The 12,683-nt window shown below is 44.2% G+C and overlaps 1 pseudogene; it reads left to right on the top strand.

The window, feature by feature from the left end:
- The first annotated feature begins 11,855 nt into the window (after positions 1-11,855).
- LOC138437862 (antigen WC1.1-like) overlaps positions 11,856-12,683 on the top strand; it is a 58,740-nt pseudogene continuing 57,912 nt past the window's right edge.

Here is a 12,683-nt window from a genome sequence, read left to right as displayed (position 1 = left end):
TGTGACTCCTCAGGGTAGAGAGAGCTGTCATGAAGAAGTGGCAAAGTAAAGATTACGTTTACACAGCGCCACCCCTGTAACCGCCCCCCCTCCCGCACCCCCCACCTCCTGGCCAATTCCACTGTGGACATGTGGGGAATTGCTGAACTCTTATAAAACCTGAGAGTGCTGGCCTGGTTCTGAGCTGGACCCACCCAGTTACTTGGTTGATGACTCTGGATGGTTTCTAGGGCTCCACCCTACACTCACGCTTGCAGTGTTCATAGTTCTAGGCTGTGCTTGGGGATGGGAAGATGCCCAGGGCTTCTTCCAGGGCAGCTCACATGGCTATTCACTTGGGAAGTGATGAAATAGATGACATATGATGAAATAAGGCACACATGCAAGAAGCTCAGTGAACTCCAAGAAAACACAGATAAACGATTAAATTCAGGAAGACACTATATGAAGAAAACAAGACTAAAAATTATCATCATCATTATTATTGTTTTTAATTTTTGGTTGCACTGAGTCTTTGTTGCTGCACATGGGCTTTCTCTAAATGCAGCAAGCAGGTTTCTCTATGTGAGGGCTTCTCTTATTGTGAACAGGTTCTAGGCATCCAGGCTTCAGAGGTTGCAGCATCACCTCCTATTTGTGATTTGCAGGTCCTAGAGCTCAAGCTCAGTAATTGTTGAGCTAGGGTGTTACTTCACAGAATAAATTCAGATTTTTTTAAACAGAGATAGAAATCATGAAAAAGGAAGTAAACAGGGAGTTTGCTGATGGTTTTGTGGTTAGGATCGATGAATTTGCTGCTGTGATGTGGATTCAATCCCAGTAGGGGAACTGAGATCCCTCAAGCTTTGCAGTGAGGCAAAGAGAATAATAGAAGGAACAAAACAGAAAAATGAACCAAGCAGAAATTCAGTTGCTTAAGATTCAGTTCAGTTCAGTGGTTCAGTCGTGTCCGACTCTGCGACCCCATGGACCTCAGCACGCCAGGCTTTCCTGTCCATCACCAACTTCTAGAGCTTGCCCAAACTCATGTCCATTGAGTCAGTGATGTCATCATCCATCCGTTTCATCCCCTGTCGTCCCCTTCTCCTCCTGCCCTCAATCTTTCACAGCATTAGGATCTTTCCTAATGAGTCAGTTCTTCACATCAGGTTGTCAAAATATTGGAGTTTCAGCTTCAGCATCAGTCCTTCCAATGAATATTTAGGACTGACTTCCTTTAGGATGGACTGGTTGGATCAGTTGCTTGAGGCAACAATGAATGAAATGCAACAAAATGAAAAATGCTGCCTAGAGCATCAACAACAGCAGAAGACCCTGTAACTCAGAAGGCAGGACCATTGAGATTACCCAGCCAGGGGACAAAGGAAAAGAGGAATGACCAAGTGTGGAAGAACCTGTGTGAACTGTGGGGCAACATTCACAGAAACAACCTGCACATTATTGGAGTCCCGGAAGGAGAAGAGAGGGAGAAAGGGACAGAGATTGCACTTCAAGAAATAATACCAGAAAAGTCCCAAAGCTGATGAGGTTTAGACATCCAAGTTCATGTAGCTAATAGGTCACTCCTCAGAGGTCATTCAAAATGATCACCTCCAAGACACATTACTTGTAATCAAGAAAAAGAGAGAATTCTATCAGCAGCAAGAGAAAAGTAAATGCTCACAAAAAAGAAATTCCCTTAAGAATATAGTGGACTTCTTAGTAGAAACCTGACAGTTCAGGAGAGAAAGGATGATATATTCAGTCTAAGGAAAAAAAAAAACCTACCAACCAAGAATAATTTTCTCAGGAAAGTTGTTTTTCATAAATGAAGACGATATAAAGACTCCCGATATGAAGTCAAATCATGAATACCCTGTTGGCGGAAATAACACCTGATGGAATTCACCAACATTAGGCTTGTCTTACAAGATTGTTGAGGGCAATTCTTCAGACTTAATGAAGGATGCTGATTTTTATATGAAAGAAGTAGAAATATGCAACAGACTTGTAAACGTAAGTGCTGAACCCAATTCCGCACACTCTAACGCTGAAATATGGTAGTGTGCTAACCAGTCAGCCTCAGTCTAAAGAAAGTATTAAAATAGCTATAGAGAAAAATATTTTATTAGTGGATACACAATATAGAGAGAGGTAAATTGACATCAAAAACAAAATGCGTAGAAGGTGATAAAAAGGTAGAGCTTTTGTATGTCATTGGAATTAACTTGTTATCACTGTAGTATATACTGTTGTCCCTCTAAGATGTTTTATGTGAGCCATGTGGCAACAAAAATGTAAAAACCTACAGTAGATTCACAGAAAGTAACAAGAAGGGACTCAAAGAGCAACATTATCCAAAATTAGCAGTTCACAGTTCTAACTGTTGTGCAGAACAGTTGAGTTGTCCTGGTCTCCACATCATCTTTCCAGATCAGTCCAAGAGGACTCTCCTTCAAAAAGTGAAAGACTAATTAGGCTGTCTGTTATTTTAAATTTTTATTTTTACTTTATTTTACTTTACAATACTGTACTGGTTTTGCCATACATTGACATGAATCTGCCATGGGTGTACATGAATTCCCAGTCCTGAACACCCCTCCCACCTCCCACCCCATATCATCTGGCCCCTCATCTCCTTCCTATTGCAGCTGCACTTTTTTAATCGCAAATTTTCTTCCTCTGATATTGCTGTGTGATTTTAATGAAAAAACTGCCAATGATAAGCCATATGAATATCCTGTCTCCTCAGCTGGGTTTGATTAAGACTTATTAAGAAGCCACATGTGGTACTTTGTGGTTTGTCTTGTGTATCCTCAGAGATAGAGATTTGCAGTGTTCGTTGTGACATATTTGTTGGTGATAAGCTGCTTGTTTTTGAAAATCAAATCTTGCCTTGCTTATTGCAAGAAACAAATGCTTTAAAAAGATATTAGCTAAATGATGTTCTCAGAAGTATTTCTTTATATTTAAGACAATTTCTCGTCAACATTTAGTACAGTGCCACTCAGCCATTCAATAAATATTAGCTGAGCATCTGTTAAGTTATAGAGGGGGGAAATACAGAGCTTATACACAGGCACAGGCCTCGCTTCAATCCTGGGCCCTGGCAAAGCTTCAGACAATGCCTGCAGACTGCAGGCACCTTGGTTAGCATGCGCAGATTGGGAAGCATTCGATGACAAGGAAAAGAGATCTGTTCACAGAGTCTTTGATGTTAAAGGAGGAACACATTTTGCTGTATTTCCAGTGTTCTTAGGCTGGTCTGCGGGCAGGACTCAGCTGCACCAAAGCTCCACATGTGACAGAGCCTCAGTTCATAGACTTTGAGTCTGAGCAATCACTCAGGCTTTGAACTCTGAGTGCCACCCCAGAGGCATAACCTTAGGTTTCAGTGGTTTAAGAATCACTGTCCACAAGAGCTCAATAGCTCTGCAGTTGGTAATTGCATCAGCTCTGAGCAGAGGTGGGTGAATCATGAAGTTAATGAAGCGTGTTCTTCAGAGCCTCTCCTTGCTCCACTCCCTTCCAAGTCCCAAGGGGGCCCTAGGGCTGTGGTTGAAACAGAGAGGACTCTATGATCCTTGCCCCTCACCGTGTCTTCTGCCTGCCTTTTGCCTGTGGAAAACTTTAGTCAAAGGATATGTTTAATTGGAGAAGCGAGAAACGTGGAAACAAAGGAAAACATTCAGAGGAGACTAAATAATAATAATGTAGTCATTAAGCACAGTAAGGACCTTTAGTTCTTTCTCAAGGGTTATAGATGATATTCTGAGCCATGTCCTGGGAGCTTCTTATAGATACAGAACACCAGGTGGAGCAGTGACTACATGATGACCAAGCTGTACCCAGGACTTGAGCATCCACAGTTCTGAGAACTGATCGCAAAGAAATGGGAGCAAAAGATTAACTGTACCTAAAACAACCAGCGGATGTTTTGGATGGAGTATGAGCAAGCTCTAGGAGTTGGTGATGGACTGGGAAGCCTGGTGTGCTGCAGCCCATGGGGTCGCAAAGGGTCGGACTCGACTGAGTGACTGAACTGAACTGAAAACAACCAAGATGATGCTATTCAGACCACTGATGACCAATGTGAAGATGCCTGTAAGAGATGACTGTGCTGTTTCTGCATATAACCTCCCCCCACCCCAGCTCTGTCTATAGAAGCGCTCACCCTCTTCTTGTCATGGGGTGGGCAGAGTCGGCCCTTGTACAGATGTCCACCACCCTCCCCGCCAGTTGCTGGCATCTGAAATAAAACACTTTCCTTTCCACCAAGCTGGCCTGTATACTGGCTTTTGAGCGGTTAGCAGCCGGACCCCTCACACGTAACTTTTGGTTACATGGTCACAAGGAGATAGGTTTTGAACGTGCCATTTTGTTCAGTTGAGGGAAGAAAACCTCAGAAAAATTATTTCTTACCCAAAGGTGAAGAATTTAATTACATGGAGAACTAAATCCAGGAATCATATTTGTTCTGGAAATCAAGAAGAAACAGAAGAGGTTTGGAAAGTACATGCTGCTTTTTCACTAGTACAGGATTGGTGGAATGTAAAAATAAGATCAAAGATGATGAACTGACTAACTCAGAGCAAAGGAGAGCTGTTTCAGGATGAAGGTCAAGATGCTCAGAGACAAAAATGGGGAAATAGAAACACAACTGTCGGCACAGACTGATGTAAACGGAAGAGGAGCTGCGCCAGCTGCGGACACTCTAAAACAGAAGTTTAGATCTAGTTGTTGGTCAATCAGTTGGTGGCTAGGAATCAACCAAGCCCCAAAGAGGAATCAAGGTGAGACCTGAGGGAGCAGCTTGGGGTGAAGACACAGAAGGAAGAGGAGATCCAGGAAAGTACCTGCTTCATGGGACACATTCTGTCTTCCTTTCAAGTCTTCAGAATAGACTCTGATCTGAGGCTGGAACAACTGACTCCCAAGTCTCAGAAGGAACACACACGTGCATCCACACACATTCATGACCAACCTGCAAACGTGCTGTGGGCAGTGAGGCTCCACAGGCTCACACGTGTACCACGTGAAACACGCAGCTTCTGGGGCAGGAAAGAGAGAAACTAGAGAGTCACACGGGGTTTCCATGCCTCTGCTCAGAAGTGACACAGGTGGCAACACCCACGCTTCATTGGCCAGAATGAGTCACTGGGAGATAGAAAAACAGCTATTTAATAAATATTACTATTGATGCCACATCCTTGGTAGCAATGCTGTCAGTTTTTTTTTTTTTTTTTCTTGCCTTGGTGAAGTTTCTGAGGTACAATTTTGTGCAGAAAGTAAAAGTCATTAGACCGTCCCCAGAATGGGATATGAAGACCTTCTGTATCTGGTTCCTTCGTCTGGTGTGTCTCTGGCTCCTTTCTCCACTTTGTCTGTGCTGAGTGGGAGTAGTCAGATTCGTGTCTCCCCGGCCCCCACGCTCCCCACTCAGCATCACTAACTGCAGGGTGATTGTCAGCATTTGTTTATGCATTCATTTCCTTATTTATCCACTATTTGTTAAGCTCTCTCTATGTGTCTTTACGTGATTTTAAAGAGATATTGAAGAGTAAGACACAATACTTCCTCTCAAGAAGCCCCCACTTTAGAGACAGTGAGCAAGGTTTTACAGATTAAATAAACACAGCAGTAATTTTGACCTGGAGGTATTAGAAAGAATTCACAGATGTGACAACTCTGTGCTTTTAAAAACAAGATTTATGAATTTTCTTTCTGTAATGGGCTTAAAAATCTGTCCTCTAGAATTGAAATAACATAAATGTAATATTCTCGATTTTTATCACTGATTTCATCTTGTGCACTAGCAAGGCATGTATGTGTGGATTGAAAGTTCCATAAAGTTAACACAGACTCTCCCATTTAAAATTTATCCCTCAACTTAGTTCGGGTTCATGGTAATAACTGTCTTGTCATTTCTAGTTCAAGCTCGCTGCTAAGACTGGTTTTCCTCTATTTCAGGAGGTGTCTTCTTGTCTCTCCTCCCACAGATGGTGTCTGGGGTGGGAGGGCTTCTTCCTTTCCAACAGCAGCAGGGAAGGCCCCTTTGTCTGCATGCTCTCCACTTAGAATCTGCTTGTCTTTGATTTAGCAGCTTTGATCTGCTCTTGTCTCTGGTATCTGATGTTGCACTATGGAGGAATGAATGAGGCCAGTTCAGTGCCACACTCTTTGTTTGATGTTTCTGGTTATAGACTGTAAAGGGCTGAACAGAGATGATGGGCTGGACCTCAGCCAGCTCATGACCTTGCTCTTTCCCTCATGCTCTTCTGATGAAGTGGTCTTTGGTAAAGGAGTCTTTACTAACCTTGGTCCCATCCATGCAAGGAACGCAGATGGTGAAGGAGGTCTCCAGTGCTTTGGTGTAACAACTCAGTTAATAATTTTCCTTTAGAGTTGTATATCTCTTTTTTTTTCAGATTTTATTTTATTATTATCATTAATTTTTTCTTTACAATATTGTATTGTTTTGCCTCTTTTTAAAAATATAAATTTATTTATTTTAATTGGAGGTTAATTACTTTACAATATTGTGTTGGTTTTGCCATACATCAACATGAATCCGCCACAGGTATACATGTGTTCCCCATCCTGAACCCCCCTCCCTCATCCCTCCCAGTAATGATTTGGGAGAATGGCATTGAAACATGTATACCTCTTTTTTTTTTTTTAGTTTTTTATTTTTTAAATTTTAAAATCTTTAATTCTTACATGCGTTCCCAAACATGAACCCCCCTCCCACCTCCCTCCCCATAACATCTCTCTGGGTCATCCCCATGCACCAGCCCCAAGCATGCTGTATCCTGTGTCAGACATAGACTGGCGATTCAATTCTTACATGATAGTATACATGTTAGAATGCCATTCTCCCAAATCATCCCACTCTCTCCCTCTCCCTCTGAGTCCAAAAATCCGTTATACACATCTGTGTCTTTTTTCCTGTCTTGCATACAGGGTCGTCATTGCCATCTTCCTAAATTCCATATATATGTGTTAGTATACTTATACCTCTTTTTTAATTTAAAAATATTTTGTATTTTAGTCTGTCTGATTGGTCCTGAGGAAATTTTCCTCAAGCAAGCAGGTTTAATTATTAACTTTCCTAGCAAAGAGATTACTGAACCTCTGACCACCATGTTCTCATGGTGGTTTGGGAATAATAATGCTATATGTTGTGTTGTTTAGAATCCATAAGGACAAATAGTTAGCCTAAGTAAAAGAACAAGATTCTTTCTGCTCTTTACTTCTGTACTTCTAATTCAACATGGAAGATGTTTAAATTTTTTTATAACAAAATTTCTTCCTGTTACAGTTGTGTGTGGTTTGAATTGAAAATATGCCAGGTGATAAATACATAAACATCCTGACCACTCGGCCGTATCTGATTAAGACAGAACAGGAGGCTTCATGGTCCTCACCTGTCAGTGTTCTGTGGTTTGTCTTCTTTATCTTCAGATAGAGAGAGAAATTTGCAGCGTTTATGCATGTTTAGAGCTGGCTCTCTCAGCACTGCTCTTGTACTGGGGCTAGGTTGTTTCTCCTTATTGCAATTTACTGCATTCATTGCAGAAAGGTGTTGAAGTGAACCACATATAGCTCATACCATTTAACAGTATTGAAACATCATTAAAATGAATGATGCAGCTTGCACTGTGCTGTTGCATCCTCACAACAAGTTAAATTATTTCTGAAAAGATTTCTTTTTGATTGAAATGATTTGTGTAAAATACCAGGCTGCCATTCATTCATTCAGGTATACAAGAGACACCATTACGATTTTTAGTTAGCCAAGCATTGGGGATATGGAGGTGAATTAGACACAAAATGTTTTACCAAGTACATTCAAGTTTATAAAGTAAAATGATTAAGTAAACAACTTAATTCACAAAAGCTCACCAATGGTAAGGTCGAGGTTCTTGAGCAGTTACATGGGGCACAGAGAGAAGGAGTGATGTGTGGAAGACTCACAACTCCGAATGGCACCAATGACCATCACAGCATGTGGCTCCTGGGAGAGCTCTGACAGCCTCAGTCAAGGCTCTAGGTAACAGAATTGCATTCCTGTTCTAGAGTCCTGGGATTCTTGGGATGAGATGGTGGGTGATGCCCTAACACTGCTTCCCTACTACTACGTGTGTGTGTGTGTGTGTGTGTGTGTGTGTGTGTGTGTGTTAGTCGCTCAGCTGTGACCAACTCATTACCACTCCATGGACTGTGGCCCCTCCAGGCTCCTCTGTCCATGGGATTTCCCCAGAAAGAATACCGAAGTGGGTTGTCATTTCCTTCTCCAGAGGATCTCCCTGACCCAGGGATCGAACTCAGATCTCCTGCATTGCAGGCAGATTCTTTATCATCTGAGCCATCAGGAAAGCAGGTTAACAGTAGTACATACTACTACTACTTTGTGCTACTGCTATTGCCTGGAAAGTTCCATGGACAGAGGAACCTGGCATGGGTTCGCAAGGTGTTAGCCACGAGTGAACACATCAGCATGAGCACATGTACTACTGTTAACTAGTGTTGTCATATTACATAATAATGCCAACTCACTTAATCCTCACCATAATCAGTCATCTTGGTAGGATCATAACCCTCCTTTTACTAATCAGAGAGTGTAAGAACCCTGTTCAAGGCCCACACTTGGCATGTGGCTAAACTGTGAGTCAAGACCAGGCAGTCTGACTCCCGAGCCTGTTTTCCTGACCCCTGTACTGCACTCTCTCATGTTCATTGTGGACACAGCTGGGTTAGTGTCCTCCCTAAAATTTTCCTCCTTCAAATCTTTGATGATATTGGATACTGAGATTTCTTTCTGTGTCAGAAATATGTAGCTTCATCCAAGGGGGAGTCGGTCCATGTTGACCCTGCACCCCCAGCTCTGGGGTAGAGGGTGCTGTGGGGACAGGCTGCCAGCCCTGAGTTTGCCACTCCTTATAGCCTACCTCTTTCTATAAAGTGTCTGGAGCTGCTAACAGCATCTTCCCTGTGAGATCTCCATCCCAAATTGAGACCATGTGTAACTGGTTCACTAAACACATCCCTGTGTCATCCTGTGGGAGGGATACTGGACCCCAGGAAGCATGTTCCGTGTTCTAGGTGTCTGTCTGGTGGTTTCTGGTGATGGTGTGGAGTCCATACCTGGGTAAGGCATGATGACTCTGGGCCCAGAGGGAGTAGAGCATCAGTTCCAAGTGACTCAGCAGATCCTGGCCTTACTTCAGCAACTGAGAGTAAATTTTTATTTTGATATTTATAATCAGTTTTTATCATCAATCTGTTAAATGTCCAGATATAGAAGGAGGTGGGGTCAGGTACAGTCATGGGGCTTGAGAGTGAGAGGACTAGATGACAAGGAAGTGATTCTTGCATCAGTGATGGGTAAATATTAGCCCATTTAGAGGAAGAAAAGCATGTGTTCAACTGTCTTTTCTCCCAAGTCTCAATAGGAAGGACAGGCATGGTGGGACAGAGAAGTTGTGTCTCCTGACTGGGATGAGGGGCCCTTCTGGTGGGGGATGTGGCAGGGCTGTGGCCTAACCTAGAGCTGCCCTCAGTGTTGGCCCTACTGAGACCTTAAGGGGGCCGTAGGTGGCTCTTGAAGCTGTCTCTAAGCTCCGGTGGGGACTCTGGGCCTATATGTCACAGATGCTTCCTTCCACGTCTGTGCTAAAAAGACAGAGTCAGGGTGAGGGGGCCTCAGGTTGGGCTGTGTGGACCACAGGGCTGCATCATGGAAATCTTGAGCCTGAGGGGGCATGAGGAAAGGGGGCAGCACATTAGTGACCTTGAATTTCGATGGGGGAGCTCTGTCTTGCATCCCTTATGGCCCTTCTGAGTCTCTCTATTCATCCCTGGGGTACCTTCTGGGGGAGCATCTGGGAGCTTCTCTGATGAGTGGAAACAGAACAAGGCAGCAATGGCTACACTGGACATCATCCCTTCTGCTTGGATCTGTCCCCTCAACCCACCAGGGCTTCCATTCTTGCTGCCACCTTTCCTCTTAAATGCAGAACAGAGGAGGTGGGTTCATCGGTGGTTTCAGGCAGCATGAACCCCCTTCTCTTCTCTGCTTCACTCACCCCTTCTTTGCCCCGTGCCTGCAGCTATCATGTAGCAGACTTTCTATTTCCTCATCTCTCTGGAGCTGTTCCCTTAAATTATATTTTGCATCCTCTTTAGTTATGGTTTAAAATACAAATGTATCCTGAATCTTATCAAACCATACTCTCAGCATATAAAGGGGATACATGTGAGGTTTAGAAAATGTTAGTCTTTCTAAAGCATAATTTTCTTATTTTCATTGTTTAGTCACTTAGTCGTGCCCAACTCATTTCAACATGGTGGACTGTAGCTGGCCAGGCCATTCTGTCCGTGGAATTCTCCAGGCAAGAATACTGGAGTGGGTTGCCATTTCCTTCTCCAGGGGATCTTCCCGACCCAGGGATTGAATCCACATCTCTTGCTTTGTGGGGAGATTCTTTCCTGTTGAGCCATCAGTGAAGGCTCCTGTTTTCTTCTAGAGATCCCTGCTCCTATTTTGGTGGGCTAGAGTTGAATGATGACTCCTACTTTCTCTTTGTTTCCTTTAAGAGCAATCTCTTACTCTCTGTCAGCATCATTTAGTGACTAGCTGAAAGAGATACTTCACATAAAATGAAATGCAATAAAGGGAAAGGGATTTAACATGTCTGAATGTCCCTATAGGGAACCCGCCTGCCAATGCAGGAGAAGCAGATTGGATCCTTGAGTCAGAAAGATCCCTTTAGAAGGAAATAGCAACCCCCTCCAGTATTCTAGCCTGGGAAATCCACTGGATAGAGGAGACTACAGTCCATGGGTTGCAGAGTCAGACATGACTGAGCATGCAGGCACTTGCTCCAGGACCCAGTCTCCAGATCATTCTGAGAAGGGGGAAAACCCTGCAATCTCATCCCCCCAACTTGATGGGTCTCACTTCACGCCTTCACAGTCACCTGTGAATTCCTGTACTCCTGGTCCTCGTTTTCTGCTGACCTGATAAATACACTCGTATTTCAAGGTGTGCTTCTCAAAAACGTATATATGCACCTATATGCATATATATGCTTCCCTGGTGGCTCAGAGGTTAAAGCGTCTGCCTCCAATGTGGGAGATTCAGGTTTGATCCCTGGATCAGGAAGATCCCCTGGAGAAGGAAATGGCAACCCACTCCAGTATTCTTGCCTGGAGAATCCCATGGACCGAGGAACCTGGTGGGCTGCAGTTCACGGGGTCACAAAGAGTCGGACACGACTGAGTGACTTTACTTACTTACTTACTTACTTATGCACATATTGATTTTCAATTTATAATAATTCACTGAGCTGAAAATTTATGCTTTGGGAACTTTTTTGTATGTATGCTATACATCAAATTAAACAGCTAAAAACTAAAAAAAAATAAAATAAAATAAAATAGACTCATTGTAGTTCTCTGCTTCCACCCTGAGCTCAGTGCCGGGGAAGATCAATACTTGATTCTACAAAAGTTATTCTCCATGGGTCAACAGATCCCACACCCAGACCCTGTGAGATCTCACAGTCTTCAGATATTGACCAGGGTGATCAGGGGAGAGAAAGGCACTCATGATTTTTGATGAACCGTTTCTACCCAGTCCCAGTGGTGGGACCCAGCTCTTAGGACTACAGAAGCAGGAGGTTAAAGGACCGTGTTGCTCATATAAGGAGATGTTGAAGATTCAGAAGCTCATTGGTGTTTGAGCTTCAGAAAGTGGCTGATGCAGCCTCCAATAGTGCCTGAAATGGTGAAAGGCGCCGCTATTGGCTCTCAGGAGGGAGGGTGTAAGGGGTGGTCTATATAGATCCCAGTAGGCACCCTGACGCCTCCTCACAGGCTGATCCTGCAGCTGGGACTGCGACCTTGAGGACGTGGGGTCAGGATGGCTCTGGGCAGACGCCTCTCGCTGCGGGGACTGTGTGTCCTCCTCCTCCGCACTGTGGTGGGTGGTCAAGGTAAGAGCTGCCCCTCTGTCCTGGGTCCACAGCAGGCAGGTGTCTGGAGTTCTGGAGCTGAGCCTCAGTGTTTCTGACCAAAAAAGAACCATGCTGATGTGAATACTGGTCCCTCTCCTAAGGGGGGGGGGGTCCATTGGTCGTAGCGGCAGATTTTACAGAGCAGTGAGGTTTTGTCTGGACTGAGCTGGGTCAGCCTGAGTCCGTCCACTGTCTCTCTTGTTTTCAAGGAGCTTCTAGGGTCCCAGTGGCTCCCAGTGTGTGGAAGTCCAGCGACTGAGCTCACCGGGGACTCTGGGCTGTTCCCACACGCCCCACATGCCTGGTGTGTGAGCACTGCCCCTGTGTTTCTGTGTCTTCACTCCTGTAGGCTCTGTGATTGTGTGTGTGTGTATGTGTGTATGTGTGCAGGTGAGGAGTGTATGAGGGTGTGTGTGTGTGAGGGTATGAAGTGTGTGTGTGTGTGAGTGTGTGTATGTATGAGGGTGTATGTGGGTGTGAAGAGTGTATGTGTTTGTGGAGTGTGTGAGGAGTGTGCAAGTGATGTATTAAGGTGTATGAGGAGTATGTGTGGGTGAGTGAGGGTGAGTGAGGGTGAGTGAGGAGTGTGTGAGGGTGTGTGAGGCTGTGTGTGTGTGGGGGGGAGTGTGTGAGCCTGTGTGTGTGTGTGGGGGTGCAGTGTGTGAGGCTGTGTGTGTGTGTGAG

The sequence above is a fragment of the Ovis canadensis genome, chromosome 3 (assembly GCF_042477335.2).
Source record: "Ovis canadensis isolate MfBH-ARS-UI-01 breed Bighorn chromosome 3, ARS-UI_OviCan_v2, whole genome shotgun sequence".
Lineage (NCBI taxonomy): Eukaryota > Metazoa > Chordata > Mammalia > Artiodactyla > Bovidae > Ovis > Ovis canadensis.
Note: the sequence above shows the minus strand (reverse complement) of the source record. Positions and strands in the feature narration are given on the sequence as shown.